General features: G+C 43.0%; 1 pseudogene; it reads left to right on the forward strand.

Moving 5' to 3' along the window:
- Nucleotides 1-10,324: 10,324 nt before the first annotated feature.
- LOC112311138 (keratin, type I cytoskeletal 18 pseudogene) lies at nucleotides 10,325-11,673 on the forward strand (annotated as a pseudogene).
- The last annotated feature ends 1,178 nt before the right edge of the window (nucleotides 11,674-12,851 follow it).

Below are 12,851 nucleotides of genomic sequence, written 5' to 3' on the forward strand. Positions count from 1 at the left end.
CTCACACCTGTCAGAATGGCCATCATTAATAAATCAACCAACAACAAGTGCTGGAGAGGATGTGGAGAAAGGGGAACCCTTTTGCACTGTTGGTGGGAGTGCAGATTAGTGCAGCCACTGTGGAAAGCAGTATGGAGATGCTTCAAAAAATTAAAAATGGATCTGCCTTTTGACCCAGCGATCCCACTTCTGGGAATATATCTGAAGGAATCCAAAACACTAATTCAAAAGAATATGAGCACTCTTTTGTTCATTGCAGCGCTATTTACAATTGCCAAGATATGGAAGCAGCCCAAGTGCTCGTCAGTAGATGAGTGAATAAAACAACTACGGCCCATTTATGAAATGGAATACTACTCAGCTGTAAAAAAGAAGAGAATTTTACCCTTTGCTACAGCATGGATGGACCTGAAGAACATTACACTAAGTGAAATAAGCCAGTCATAGAAACACTTAATACCATATGATTTCACTCATATGTGGAATCTAATGAACAAACTGAACTAACAAGCAAAACAGAGACAGACTCATAGATGGGGAACAGATGACAGCTAGTGAGGGGGGAGGTTAGGGGTTGGAGGGACTGAGCAAAAAGGAAAAAGGACTCATGGTCATGGACAACAGTGTGGTGATTGTGGATGGAGGGGAGCATAAGGGGACTAAACGGTAATGGAAATAAATACAATAAAGATTAAATCACAAATTCAAATGCAAATATTTTAGTAGGTGGTTGAAGAATACAAGTAGTCAATATCTGTAAATCTTTCAGAATGGATGCTAAATTAATGTCTGATTTTCTAGAAGCAGACTCTGAGACATGGATTCGGGAAGTGATCCCAGGAAATACCTGTAAGTGAAGAAATGAGACAGGGCAGGGAAGGAAGTCCATAAGGGGCAAGTTATCAAGCCAGTTTACACTGTGGGGAAAAGAAGCTATTTCATTGGGGAACTCTGAGAGTTAATGGGAATGTCCACCTCATAGTCATCCCCTGGAAGAGCAAGATAGCTAGAGTCCTTACACACTCTCTCTGATCAGTCAGTGGTTAAAGGCTACTCCCATGCCTTGTGAATTCTTTGGCACTACCACCTGTTCTGGCTGACAGAGAAAGCCCTCAGGCAGTTGAAAACTGAGCTGACATATACCCTACAACGAATGGTAGGGCTCAAGGAAATACATGAGGACATTCTCTACCAGTGTGCTCAATAAATACACTACTGTCATCATTGCCACTGAAGTCCGAAGGCAAAACAGATGGAACCAGGCTCTTCTGGCTGAAGCTGGTAGGCAAGCGTGGTGGTGATGAGCCCAGGATTTGTCTGGGAGCCCAGTTCTCTCATCCCAGGTGACATACCTGAGTCACCTCTACACATTAGAGTCCCACAGAGCAGTCTGTGGAGGACAGTTCATGGTGCCTACTACTGGGAGTGATTCAAAAAGGTAAAAATCCACTTCTTATCCTCAAGGAACTGTAACATAGTTTCAGAGACAAACTATAAACAATACAGGAAGGTGTACAGCGATAGAAGTTAGGACTTGCTAAGTGTCCAGTGAGCGGAGCAGAAGTTGTTGGGAGGGGTGAGGATGCTGCTAGCTCGGGCAGTCAGCATGGGCTGTGACCACAGAAGCAACTCAAAGCAGTCCTATCCTGTTTAAGGACACACTGAGTTGTTTTTCAGAGATAACAGACCAATACCGCAAGTCATGCAGTAGAATCATGTTGCAGAGGGAAGAACTGTGGCCTCCTGCTGCACCTGGAAACAAAGTCTCCACATCCCCAACCCCTGTGGAGCCAAAGGTCCAGGACATAACTGGCACTGGAACACCAGAACCAGAAGGCAAGGGTTTATTGTCCAGGGAGGTCTGGCATCGACACCCCTTTACCATAAATGGCGAAGTTCCACGGTCCTTCAATTATAACTTGCCCCACCAGCACTTCCACATTCCTGTTCTCCCTGACCCCTTAGAAACCTTAACCTAGTCCAGCAAGTAAAATGGGTTTGAGACACCATTAGGTTTCCCATCTTCTTAGTTGGCAATCAATAAACCTTTCCTTACTCCCAACTCTGAGGTTTTGAGTTTTGGCTTTTTGACGTATGGGGAACACAAACTTTTGAATGGTAACAGGCTCCATTGAGTTAAAGGATTGAATTCAGCCCGGTAGGGTGATTAGAAGAAGAGAGCCAGGATATAATTTCCAGGAGGCAGCTACACTGATTGGGCTCAAGAGTTCCCCTGATCCAGATACTGGCTGTCAATGCTGAAGGCCCAGCAGCTGGGACTGCTGCTTAATCCAGCCACTCAATTCTCCTAGAACATGCAAAGTGCTTCATGCTGGTGGCAATTTCGTCCTCCCAACAACACCACTCCCAGAGGCAGATCCAGCTTTCAGTCTCTCTCTCTCTACCATTACACTGACCTTCCATCTTCAACATTATCTCTCATCTCGTAATAAGTATCACCCTGGCTAGTGTGGCTCAGTGCTTGGGCACCTGCCTGAGACCTGAAAGGTAACAAGTTTGATTCCCCTCAGGGCACATGCCTGGGTTGTGGACCAGGTTCCCAGTTGGGGCCATCCAATGTTTCTCTCCCTTTCTTTCTCCCTCTCTTCTCTTCTCTCTAAATAACAACAACAACAACAACAACAACAACTATCAACAATCCTGTGATGCAGGCATTTTTATCATTATTTTAAGATGAGGAGATTGAGAAAAGGTTTAAGAACCCCCCCCCAAAGTTTTACAGCTAAACCTGGATTTGCACGCTAGTATATTTGATTTCAAAGCCAGACCAAAGCACTATGCTTCCATACTTCCAGTTCAAGCAAAGAGAAGAAGAAGAGGTCTTAGTTACTTTAAATTTGGGATAGTCAAGTTAGATCCTGTAGATTGATCCAAAGCAATTGCATTTATAGGTTGTTTAGTCTCCCTCAGTACCAACACAACTTTGGGCATTTTTTCTAAAGGTACACCCATCCCAACAGCTGCTGCAAGCTTATGGAAAACAAATTGAGAAGAGACAAAAGAGAATAGTTTTAAATCCATTTGAGTGACAACTTCTGGTCCTGTTCAACAGATGGTACAGTTATGGCCGCTCTTGGATCTCTAGGAGTGGAAGAATTCCTTGAGATCTGATTTCAACTCAGTTTCTACAAAACTTGTAAGGCTCATTCAGCTAGTACTTAACATTTCATCTGTTACCTTTTGAGAGTTTTTTTTTCTTTAATCAAAAGGATTCCTTACCTGAAGCTTCCTTTTGCTATAACAGATGTGTTGAAGATACTATCATTCATTCATTCATTCCTAACAAGGCAGATAAGAAAAGTAGAGAGGGTGAAAGCTTCTGCACAGCTAAAAAAAATCAGCTAAATAAAAAGGGAACCAACTGTATGGGAAAACATATTTGCCAATGATACCTCAGACAAGGGCCTGATCTCCAAAATATAAAAATATATAAAGAACTCACAGGACTTCACACCAAGAAGACAAATAATCCAATTAAAAATGTGCAAAGGACCTGAAAAGACTTCTCCAAGGAGGATATACAGAGTGCCCAGAGGCATGTGAAAGGATGCTCAGCATCACTAGCCATTAGAGAGATGCAAATTAAAAAACCACAATGAGATACCACTTCACACTGGTCAGAATGGTCATCATAAGCAAATCAACAAACAAGTGCTGGTGAGGCTGTGGAGAAATGGGAACCCTAGTGAACTGCTGATGGGAATGTAAACTGGTGCAGCCACTGTGGAAAACAGCATGGAATTTCCTCAGAAAACTAAAAATGGAACTGCTTTTTGACCCAGCAATTCCACTGCTGGGATTATTCCCTAAGAACCCTGAAACACCAATGCAAAAGAACCTATGCACCCCAATGTTCATAGCAGCACAATTTACAATAGCCAATTGCTGGAAACAGCCTAAGTGCCCATCAGTAAATGAGTGGATCAAAATTCTGTGATACATTTACACAATGGAATACTACACAGTAGAATGAAAGAAGGAAATTCTATCCTTCGAGGTAATATGGATGGACCTGGAGAGCATTATGCTAAGTGAAATAAGCCAGGTAGTGAAAGACAAATAGCATATGATCTCACTTATAAGTGGAACCTAATCAACAAAACAAACAAGTGAGCAAAAAAGAATCAGACTTGGAAATAAAGAACAAATTGACAGTGACCAGAAGGGAAGGGGGATGGGGAAGGGGGTTAATGGGGGAAAGAAGGGGAATATGTACAAAGGACCCATGGACAAGGACAATGGGGAGGGGATTGTCTTTGGGAGCAGGGCTTGGACTGGGCCAGGGAGAACAAGGGGTGGGGGGGGGGGGAATGGGGACAACTGCAACTGAACAACAATAAAAAAAAGTAGAGAGGGTAAAATATTATGTCGTTTACAGTTAAGGAAAAGGATATGACCAATAATGACCATTCTGTTTGGTCTTTTTCTTTTGCAGACATCCTCCTGCTCCTGCCCCCATCAGCATCCCCAGAGGAGAAGGCTCTGCAAGATTCTGGAGTGGATCACAGGCAGGGTAGATGCAGCTTCTGCTCAGCTTTGTTGAAGTGATGGCTTGCTAATCCCTGAGGCCAGAGGTCTTCTCCATCTTTACAGCAGACAACTGCATGACTGAGTGCTGAAATCCTTGGGTAAAACAGCACCACAATACAAGAGATCAGATATGAAAAAATTAGCAGTAGAGGACATTTCCCAAATATTTCAAAAATATTTTAGGATATTCTAGGCTCAGTGAGGCACTGGGCTCTCGGGGACCACCTGTGTGTGTGGACAGGCCATTTCAAATTTAGAATTGCATGGAACTTGGAAAGTTAATGTTGAAAATTTAAGGTTAGCTCCCTAAAAGGCAGCAATTAGTCTTAATTGCCTGGTGGTGACATTGGGTTTCTCTAGAAGGATGTACACAGTGATCCTTCCCTAAACTTTTAATGATGGTGATGTAATAGTAGTAGTAGTATCAGGAGCAGGCTAACATTTACTGTGCGTTAGGGACTGTCCGCTTTTTATATGTATATTAAATCACTTCATTCTACAACAGCCTTAGGCAGACAGTGTTTCTATTGTCTACATTTTAAGATGAGGCAAAGAATTCAAGTTACTTGCCTGAGGTCACATAGCTAATAAGTGGTGGGATTTAAATTCAGGCAGTCTGTATTAGTTATCTACTGCTGTATAACAGATTACCCCCAAACTTAGTGACTTATAACAATATTTATTGCCTCACAGTTTCTGTGGGTCAGGAATCCGAGTGTGGCTTAGCTGAGTCTTCTGACTCAGGGTGTCTCACCAGCTGCATTCAAGGTTTATTAAGGGCGCTCATATCAAGGCCTGATTGGAGAAGGATCCACTTCCAACATCTCGCATGTGTTGATTCAGTTCTTTATGACTTGTCGCACCAAGGGTCTCAGCTCCTCTCTGACTGTTGGCTAAAGGCTGCCTTTGGTTCCTCACCTCCGCAGCCTCTCCATGGGGAAGCTTACAACATAATAATAAAAGTTGGCTTCATTAGAACAAGTGACCAAGAAGACTGAGAGAGGGAGAGAGAGAGGGATGGAAGTCACAGTTGTTTGAAATCTAATCTCAGAAGTGACAGCCCATCACATTGCCTTTTCCTATCATTTTCTATCCCCTAAAAGTGATTCACAAGGTCCAACCCACATTCAAGGAGAGCAGGTAATACAAAATTCATGAATACCAGAGAACAGGATCCTTGGCAACCACCTTAAAGGATGCTTCCCACACAGCCTGACTGTAGAGCCACAGTCTTGAAAAGAGAGGAGAGAGGTCCCACATTTTCCCTATATTTAAATTCAGAAGAACCAAGCCTGTCTCAACAAAGAGCATAGGGATGGGGAGGCCAGCTCCAGACAGGAGACAAAGTTAAAAAGTTTCAGGTCACTGGAGGCTCCAGAACTGTCTCCCTACATGGCAAACTCTGATATCTATTCCATTTCACTCAATAAATAAAATAAAGAGTAGTGAATAATGATCATGTCCCTAACTCCTACTTGAAAGTTAGTGATGGGAGCAGTGTAACTCAGGAACGGTCGCCTTTCCCTCTGCCTCTCCCTCGCAGTCCTTTGTCTTTCCCTCTATAATTCCATATGCCTGTATGTACCTCCGTGTGTCAACTTCTTTGCTGTTATTCCCTACCCACCATTCTCCTCCCCTCTGATCAACTTTCTCTTCTTATCTTCTTGCTCTGGATTTTTCTTTATTCTTTATCCTTGGTTGTTTTTAGATTTTAATATCTAAAAAGTTTTCAAGGAGTAAGCAGTTGATCAAACAATTTCATGTAAATCGGGTCGGTTTTATGTGTTGACTAGGCCAGGCAATGATACTCAGTTATTTCATCAAACACTAACCCAGGTGCTGTTGTGAGGGTATTTCCTAGGTGTGGTTAAGATCTAGTCAGTTGACTTCAGGTAAAGGAGATTATTCTGGATAATCTGAGTGGTCCTGATCCAATCAATTGAAACTAAGATTTCCTTGCAGAAGAAAAAATTTTGCCTGTGGACTGTGACATCAGCTCCCACTCCAGGGATCCAGCTTTCTTGTCTCACAGCTTGCCATATGAATTTAGGACTTGACTAGTCTTGCAATCTTATAAATCAAGTTGTTTCAATAAATGTGGGTGTACAATGTATATGTGTGGATGTATATCTATATCTAGATTTAGCAGGAGCTTGGGAAGTTAATGTTGAAAATTTAGGTCTTACTCCCTAAGGGGCAGCAATTAGTCTTAATTGCCTGCTGGTGACATTGTGATTTAGATCTAGATCTACATATAGAAATAAATACAGAACCTAATGACTTTCTCCGGTGGAATCCTGAGTGACATATGGGAATGTCCAACAGTTCTGACAGTAGTTGAGAGAAGGAGGCATACTTTCATTTTTAAAAAAAGTTGAATAACTCCAAAAAATGAGTTTTCAGAGGTACTTTTTTTTCCAGATGAGAATTCTGGATGTCCCTCAAATTATGCCATGCTGGCCACCCCCACGTTGGATAATGTCCTTTTCGGACTCGTTCAGCCACTCGTCGCCTTCCCATCAAAATATGTCACATTCTTCACTCTCTTGGGGAACTACTTGCTGATAAAGTTTTCTATTATTCTGTTTAATTCACACTTATGTTTATAGCTCTATGTCTTGCACATTTATGCCATTTAATATAGGTTCATTTAAAAGGTGATTGATAAATTTACATTTAAATAGGATCATTCAATATCTTAACACCCAAATGAGACCGATGATCAGGTTCAATGCACTGCGAGGGGCCGTGAAGGGAAGATACTTTGGGATGGGAGCACCTTTCCAAGCTTCTCAAATCTTATCTCCTGGGTAACTGTCTAACTGGACCCCCGCAGTCATATGACGCTTCTGTGTCTGTGCGCATACATGATCATGGGCTCACATTAAGCCATGCAAGGTGCCTGTGCCCAAACTCTACACAGAGATGACTGGTCTCAAAGTGTGGTTCCAGGACCCCAGAGGTCCCTAAAGCAGTTTTCGGCGCCTGGTAGGTCCTCCATTTCTAGCTACACATCTGAGTGAGGCTCTATTTTCTCCATGTACTTCAATAAAAACAACATATCCCAACAGATAATGAGTGAAGGAGCAGTTATGAGAATCGTGCTCTTTTTTATTGTCATTCTTTAAAGATATTCTTTTAAATGTAAAACTGCCATTTTTCTCATTAATATTTTGGGAAATGCAGTTATTTTTCATAAAATATGTTACAGGCAATGAATTTATTATTGTTAATTTATTATTAATAAATTAATAACTATTTAAAAATTTTAGCTGCTTTAGTTTTGAATGTTGTAAATATTGTTAGATGTAGCACACATAAACAAGAGCTCTTTATGTACTCAGTAATTTTTAAGCTTGAAAAACTGCTACTATAAAACACTAATTATATTTCTGCCAGATCAGGAAGTACAGGACGCCCCAGGAGTGACTGGCTGGCCATGGGAATGAGGAGCAGCTTAGAGTGACATGGAGCCTCAAGTCTGTCCCTTTGGCTGATATTCAAATCCACATTGGAGGCCATGGTTCCTGTTCCTTCTTCAGCTTCTACAGAGCCCAGCAGGGCTGTGAGCATACAACATACACTCTCTACAATGTATTGCTTGTTTTTTGTTAATCTTCAATTGTGCAAGATGTATTAATTTAGAATAAGGAGATATCAGCCATATAGCTCAAGAAGCTTAACATCAACATCAATGGCTAAAACCTGACCAGTTTGGGAGACCACCCCTGCCCACCTCAGCTGCTATGTGAGTTCAGTGGGAGAAGGGAGAGACTGGAAGAAGGTTCAATAACCACTCGAGAAGCTAAAACTGGTTTATCCAGCCTGGAGACTCTCCTCAGGACACATTGTCACTAAGTCCAGGAGATCCCTTTGGCTAGAGAAACTGGAAGGACATGACACCTATTTTTACAGCATGGGATCTTAGATGCACTATAGGTGAGTGCTGAGTGATATAAAACCCAAGGCGTTCTGCTTATGTATGTGTCCTATTTTAGTACAGTGTTGAAGTCCAGACTACAGCATGCTTATAGGTGCCGAGTCAAAGCTCCTCTTACGGGCTGTGAGATTTTGAGCAAATATCTTACACTCTACCAGCCTCAGTTTCTCTATCTGTGAAATAGAAATACTACCTGAAAAAGCTGAGGTGAAAATTAAATGATCTAATGTGTGCCAAGTGCTTAGCATGGGTGCCTGGCACAGCAAAATACTTGAAAAAAATGTTAACTACTATGAATAGTACATATCTAATATTTCCTGTGTTAGGCAGAGTAGAGGGGCTGGCAAATGGACTTTCTGTTCTTATTTGGTAGTTGATATTTAATATTCTATGCACTGGAAAGACCAATCGTTTCCCACAGTGCTCATTGAGAATGAAAAAGGAAAACACAGATCTTGACTTGCTTGTTTTTTTCATTCTAATCTAAAGCTGAAAGACTGAGGAAAAGAAAAGCAAAAGGAGGAGGAAGAAGATGACAGCCCCTCGTTCACTAAAGAAAACATGCTACCATGTTTATCTCTTGCTGTGAATGAGTTCACGACAATCCCCTTCCATCCACAAGCTCCTATTTGTGTTTGGACAGGAGCTTCTGCTGGAACAGAGAGGACACGGTGTTGACTTGGGCAGCATGTTTGTTCAGTCCTGGGGCTGCCAGTTAAGTCTCGGGGCAGAGTTGGTTTTCAGGTCTGGAGGAAGGAAAACATACCCACTTAATGCCCACAGATTTGCAATATGACATAGGGCTTGGAAGCAGGTCACACAGATTGCAGCGGCCTTCTGATTTGTTTCCCAGGAAAGATTGTCTTCATGAGATATTATTAGGGATGAATGCTATGAGCAATGTGCACCAAGGACAGCAGCCCTCTAACTTCAAAGGCTCCTCCCTTCACAGGCCCCTGCAAGCTGGGCTGTGTCCTCACTCAGCCTGTGCCCAGAAGATCTTTCAGCAGTGAGGAGACTGACTTGCTGGGTAGCTGCATTTGAGAATCAAAGGGCTGATGTCAGGCAATGATAGGCTGTTAGTCTGGAGGCGGGCAATGGGGACTGCTTTCATGTTCTGCTGAAGGAACAGAGCGCAGCACGAGTTCAGACTGAAGGCTGGCTCTGGTGTGTGTTTGAATTAAACCAAAGTAAACAAGAAGACACCCACCACTTCACCAATGATGTCCTTGGCTCCACAAGGGACAAACTAATGCAGGGGGATGGAATAAGAGGGTGCTAAAAATGAAATCAACCAATCTACTTGTTTCAGAAGAGGGCACCAAAATAATAGAAAAGTTGGAAAGTAGCAGTGCCAGGTAATGTCTGAAAAGAAGCTAAAAAGAATGCATATTACTTCAAAATAAAAGGAAAAGGCCAAGGAAAGGATATAATAAAACTTTCTGTATCTTTAACAAGCTGTTTCCGTTACTATTGGACAAAGGAGGTGGAAGTGGGTTTCTACTCAACTTTAGGAACTTGGGGGAGATCATGAACATGCTGTTGCTGTGGGAACAGTGGGGAGGGGAACAGAGGAGATAATGAAACAAATGCCTGTATGAATCTTTAAAACAGGAGGGGTCCCTACGTGTAAGAAGTGGCTCAGGGCCATCTTTCAATTTTAAGCAGTGAGTTGCAAATATTGTAATGCATTATTTTCTACATAATCTTTTGACCTAACATAATAAGTCCATAATTAACTCAGATAGCAAGGAGGCAATAGCAGGGATTAAAAATAACCAAGGCACCAGCTTCAACCTGAGTCTCGGCTTCTCACCTTCCTCCCTGAACAACATGAGCTTCAGCACACACTCCAGTTTCTCCTCAAGCTACCCGTCCCTGGGCTCTGTGCAGTCGCCCAGCTACCTGGTCTGGCCAACCAGCAGCGCGGCCATTGTCTATGCAGGCGCTCGGGGCTCAGGCTCCCGGATCTCCAGGTCCCGCTCCACCAGCTTACGGGGCAGCTGGGGATCCGGGGGCCTGGCTGCAGGGATGGCCGGGGGTCTGGTGGGCATAGGGGGCATCCAGAGTGAGAAGGAGACTATGCAATGCCTAAATGACTGCCTGGCCTCCTAGCTGGAGAGGGTGAGAAGCCTGGAGGCTGATAATCGGAGACTGCAGATCAAAATCCAGGAACACTTAGAGAAGAAGGGACCCAAGGTCAGAGACTGGGGGCATTATTTCAAAGACCATCGAAGACCTGAGGGCTCAGATCTTTGCAAATTCTGTGGACAATGCCCGCATCGTTCTGCAGATTGACAATGCCCGTCTTACTGCTGATGACTTCAGAGTCAAGTATGAGACAGAGCTGGCCATGTGCCAGTCTGTGGAGAATGACATCAATGGGCTCAGAAAGGTCATCGATGACACCAATATCACTTGGCTGCAGCTGGAGACAGAGATCGAGGCTCTCAAGCTGGAGCCTCAAGCTGTGGAGGAGCTGCTCTTCATGAAAAAGAACCACGAGGAGGAAGTAAATGGTCTACAAAACCAGATTGCCAATTCTGGGTTGACCGTGGAGTTGGATGCCCCCAAATCTCAGGACCTCGGCCAAAATCATGGCCAACATCCAGGCCCAGTATGATGAGCTGGCTCAGAAGAACCGAGAGGAGCTGGACAAGTACTGGTCCCATCAGATTGAAGAAAGCACCACAGCGGTCACCTGGCAGACTGCTGAGATAGGCGCTGCTGAGACAACACTCACGGAGCTGAGACATAGAGTCCAGTCATTGGAGATCGACCTGGACTCAGTGAGGACTCTGAAGGCCAGTTTGGAGAACAGCCTGAGGGACATGGAGACACGCTATGCCATGCAGATGGAACAACTCAATGGGATCCTGCTGCACCTGGAGTCAGAGCTGGCCCAGACCCGGGCAGAGGGGCAGCGCCAGGCCCAGGAGTATGAGGCCCTGCCTGAACATCAAGGTCAAGCTGGAGGCTGAGTTTGCCACCTACCGCAGCCTACTGGAAGAAGGGGAAGACTTCAATCTTGTCGACGCCCTGGACAAGAGCCCCTCCTTACAAACCATTCAAAAGACCACAACCCGCAGGACTGTGGACGGCAGAGTGGTGTCTGAGGTCAATGACACCAAAGTTTTGAGGCATTAAAGGCAGCAGAAGTGGGACATCCCTTGGCAGGGCAGAAGGCCAATAAAAAGTTCATTGAAAGATTAAAAAAAAATAACCAAGGCAAGAAATAAAAGTATCAAGTTGTAAACAGTAAATATATCCTTAATGAATGAAACTGGTTTTTTGGAAACAAGGAAGTATGAATAGGAACGAGTGGAAGGTTATGATTATGCATATCCTTATTTTAATTTTTCAAGTATATGCTCTTGATTGTGATATTTCCCCTCAACAGTTTGGGGCTCACTCCACATTTCAAGTCACCTCCCAGTCACACAGCCACATAATTACATTCGGTCGCCCTCTGGTGGCACGGAGCTAATCTAGCGTGGGATGAAGCTTGTGTTTCCTCTGCTATGATTCGGATTGGAGTTCAATGTTCTGGTAAATAGTGTTTTCATATGTAGCAAACACAAACCTCACTATTTTTATATCATGAGGAAACAATGAACACCTAATTATAGTTTCTGTTTAATTTCTTGTAAAGAATTCAGAAAATAACTCGGGATCTTGAAAAACCTGAGTGATATTCTCTGTAATACACTATCCAAAGAGGTGTCGTTAGCAGGGATTCTGTGGTACTGAGACAGATAGAATGTCTGACAAATGTGTTCACTGTGGATGGCAAATAAAACACTCTGCTTTATAAAGAGATGTTCCCAGCTGGGTCGACCTTCCTAAACATAATTGAAATGAAACAAAAGAAAAAAGGCTAATTATTGAAAATATACAGGCGATAAGAAAAACTTTTAATAATTGATGGTCAGTAATTGTCCAAGCAACACATTTAATCAATAAACAGGATGCTAGTCCTGATACTGTTGCTACCTATTTCCTCTGTTCTTGGATTTCATTAGCTACTCCAATAGTCTTAAAATAAATTTCCTATTTTTTTCCTTAAAATACCTCTAATATTACTTGCAACCCAGATATAAGCCAAATTAATATTAAATAAATATGCATTCCCTTCAGGAGACTGCAATCATCATAGACATAATTATATGTGTATATACATTATAAAGACAATTAAAAACAATGAATGCGCGAGGAAGCTTTCCTGTGATTTAGAAGACACTGGGAAATATGACAGAAGAGAGAACAAACTTGACAGGCTCTGGGCACAGCTCTGAGGAGAGAGCCTGACATGTAAGTACAAGCTCAGAATTTGGAGTAAAAGACCGTGATGAACCCAGCC

This window comes from Desmodus rotundus, chromosome 7, assembly GCF_022682495.2.
Source record: "Desmodus rotundus isolate HL8 chromosome 7, HLdesRot8A.1, whole genome shotgun sequence".
Lineage (NCBI taxonomy): Eukaryota > Metazoa > Chordata > Mammalia > Chiroptera > Phyllostomidae > Desmodus > Desmodus rotundus.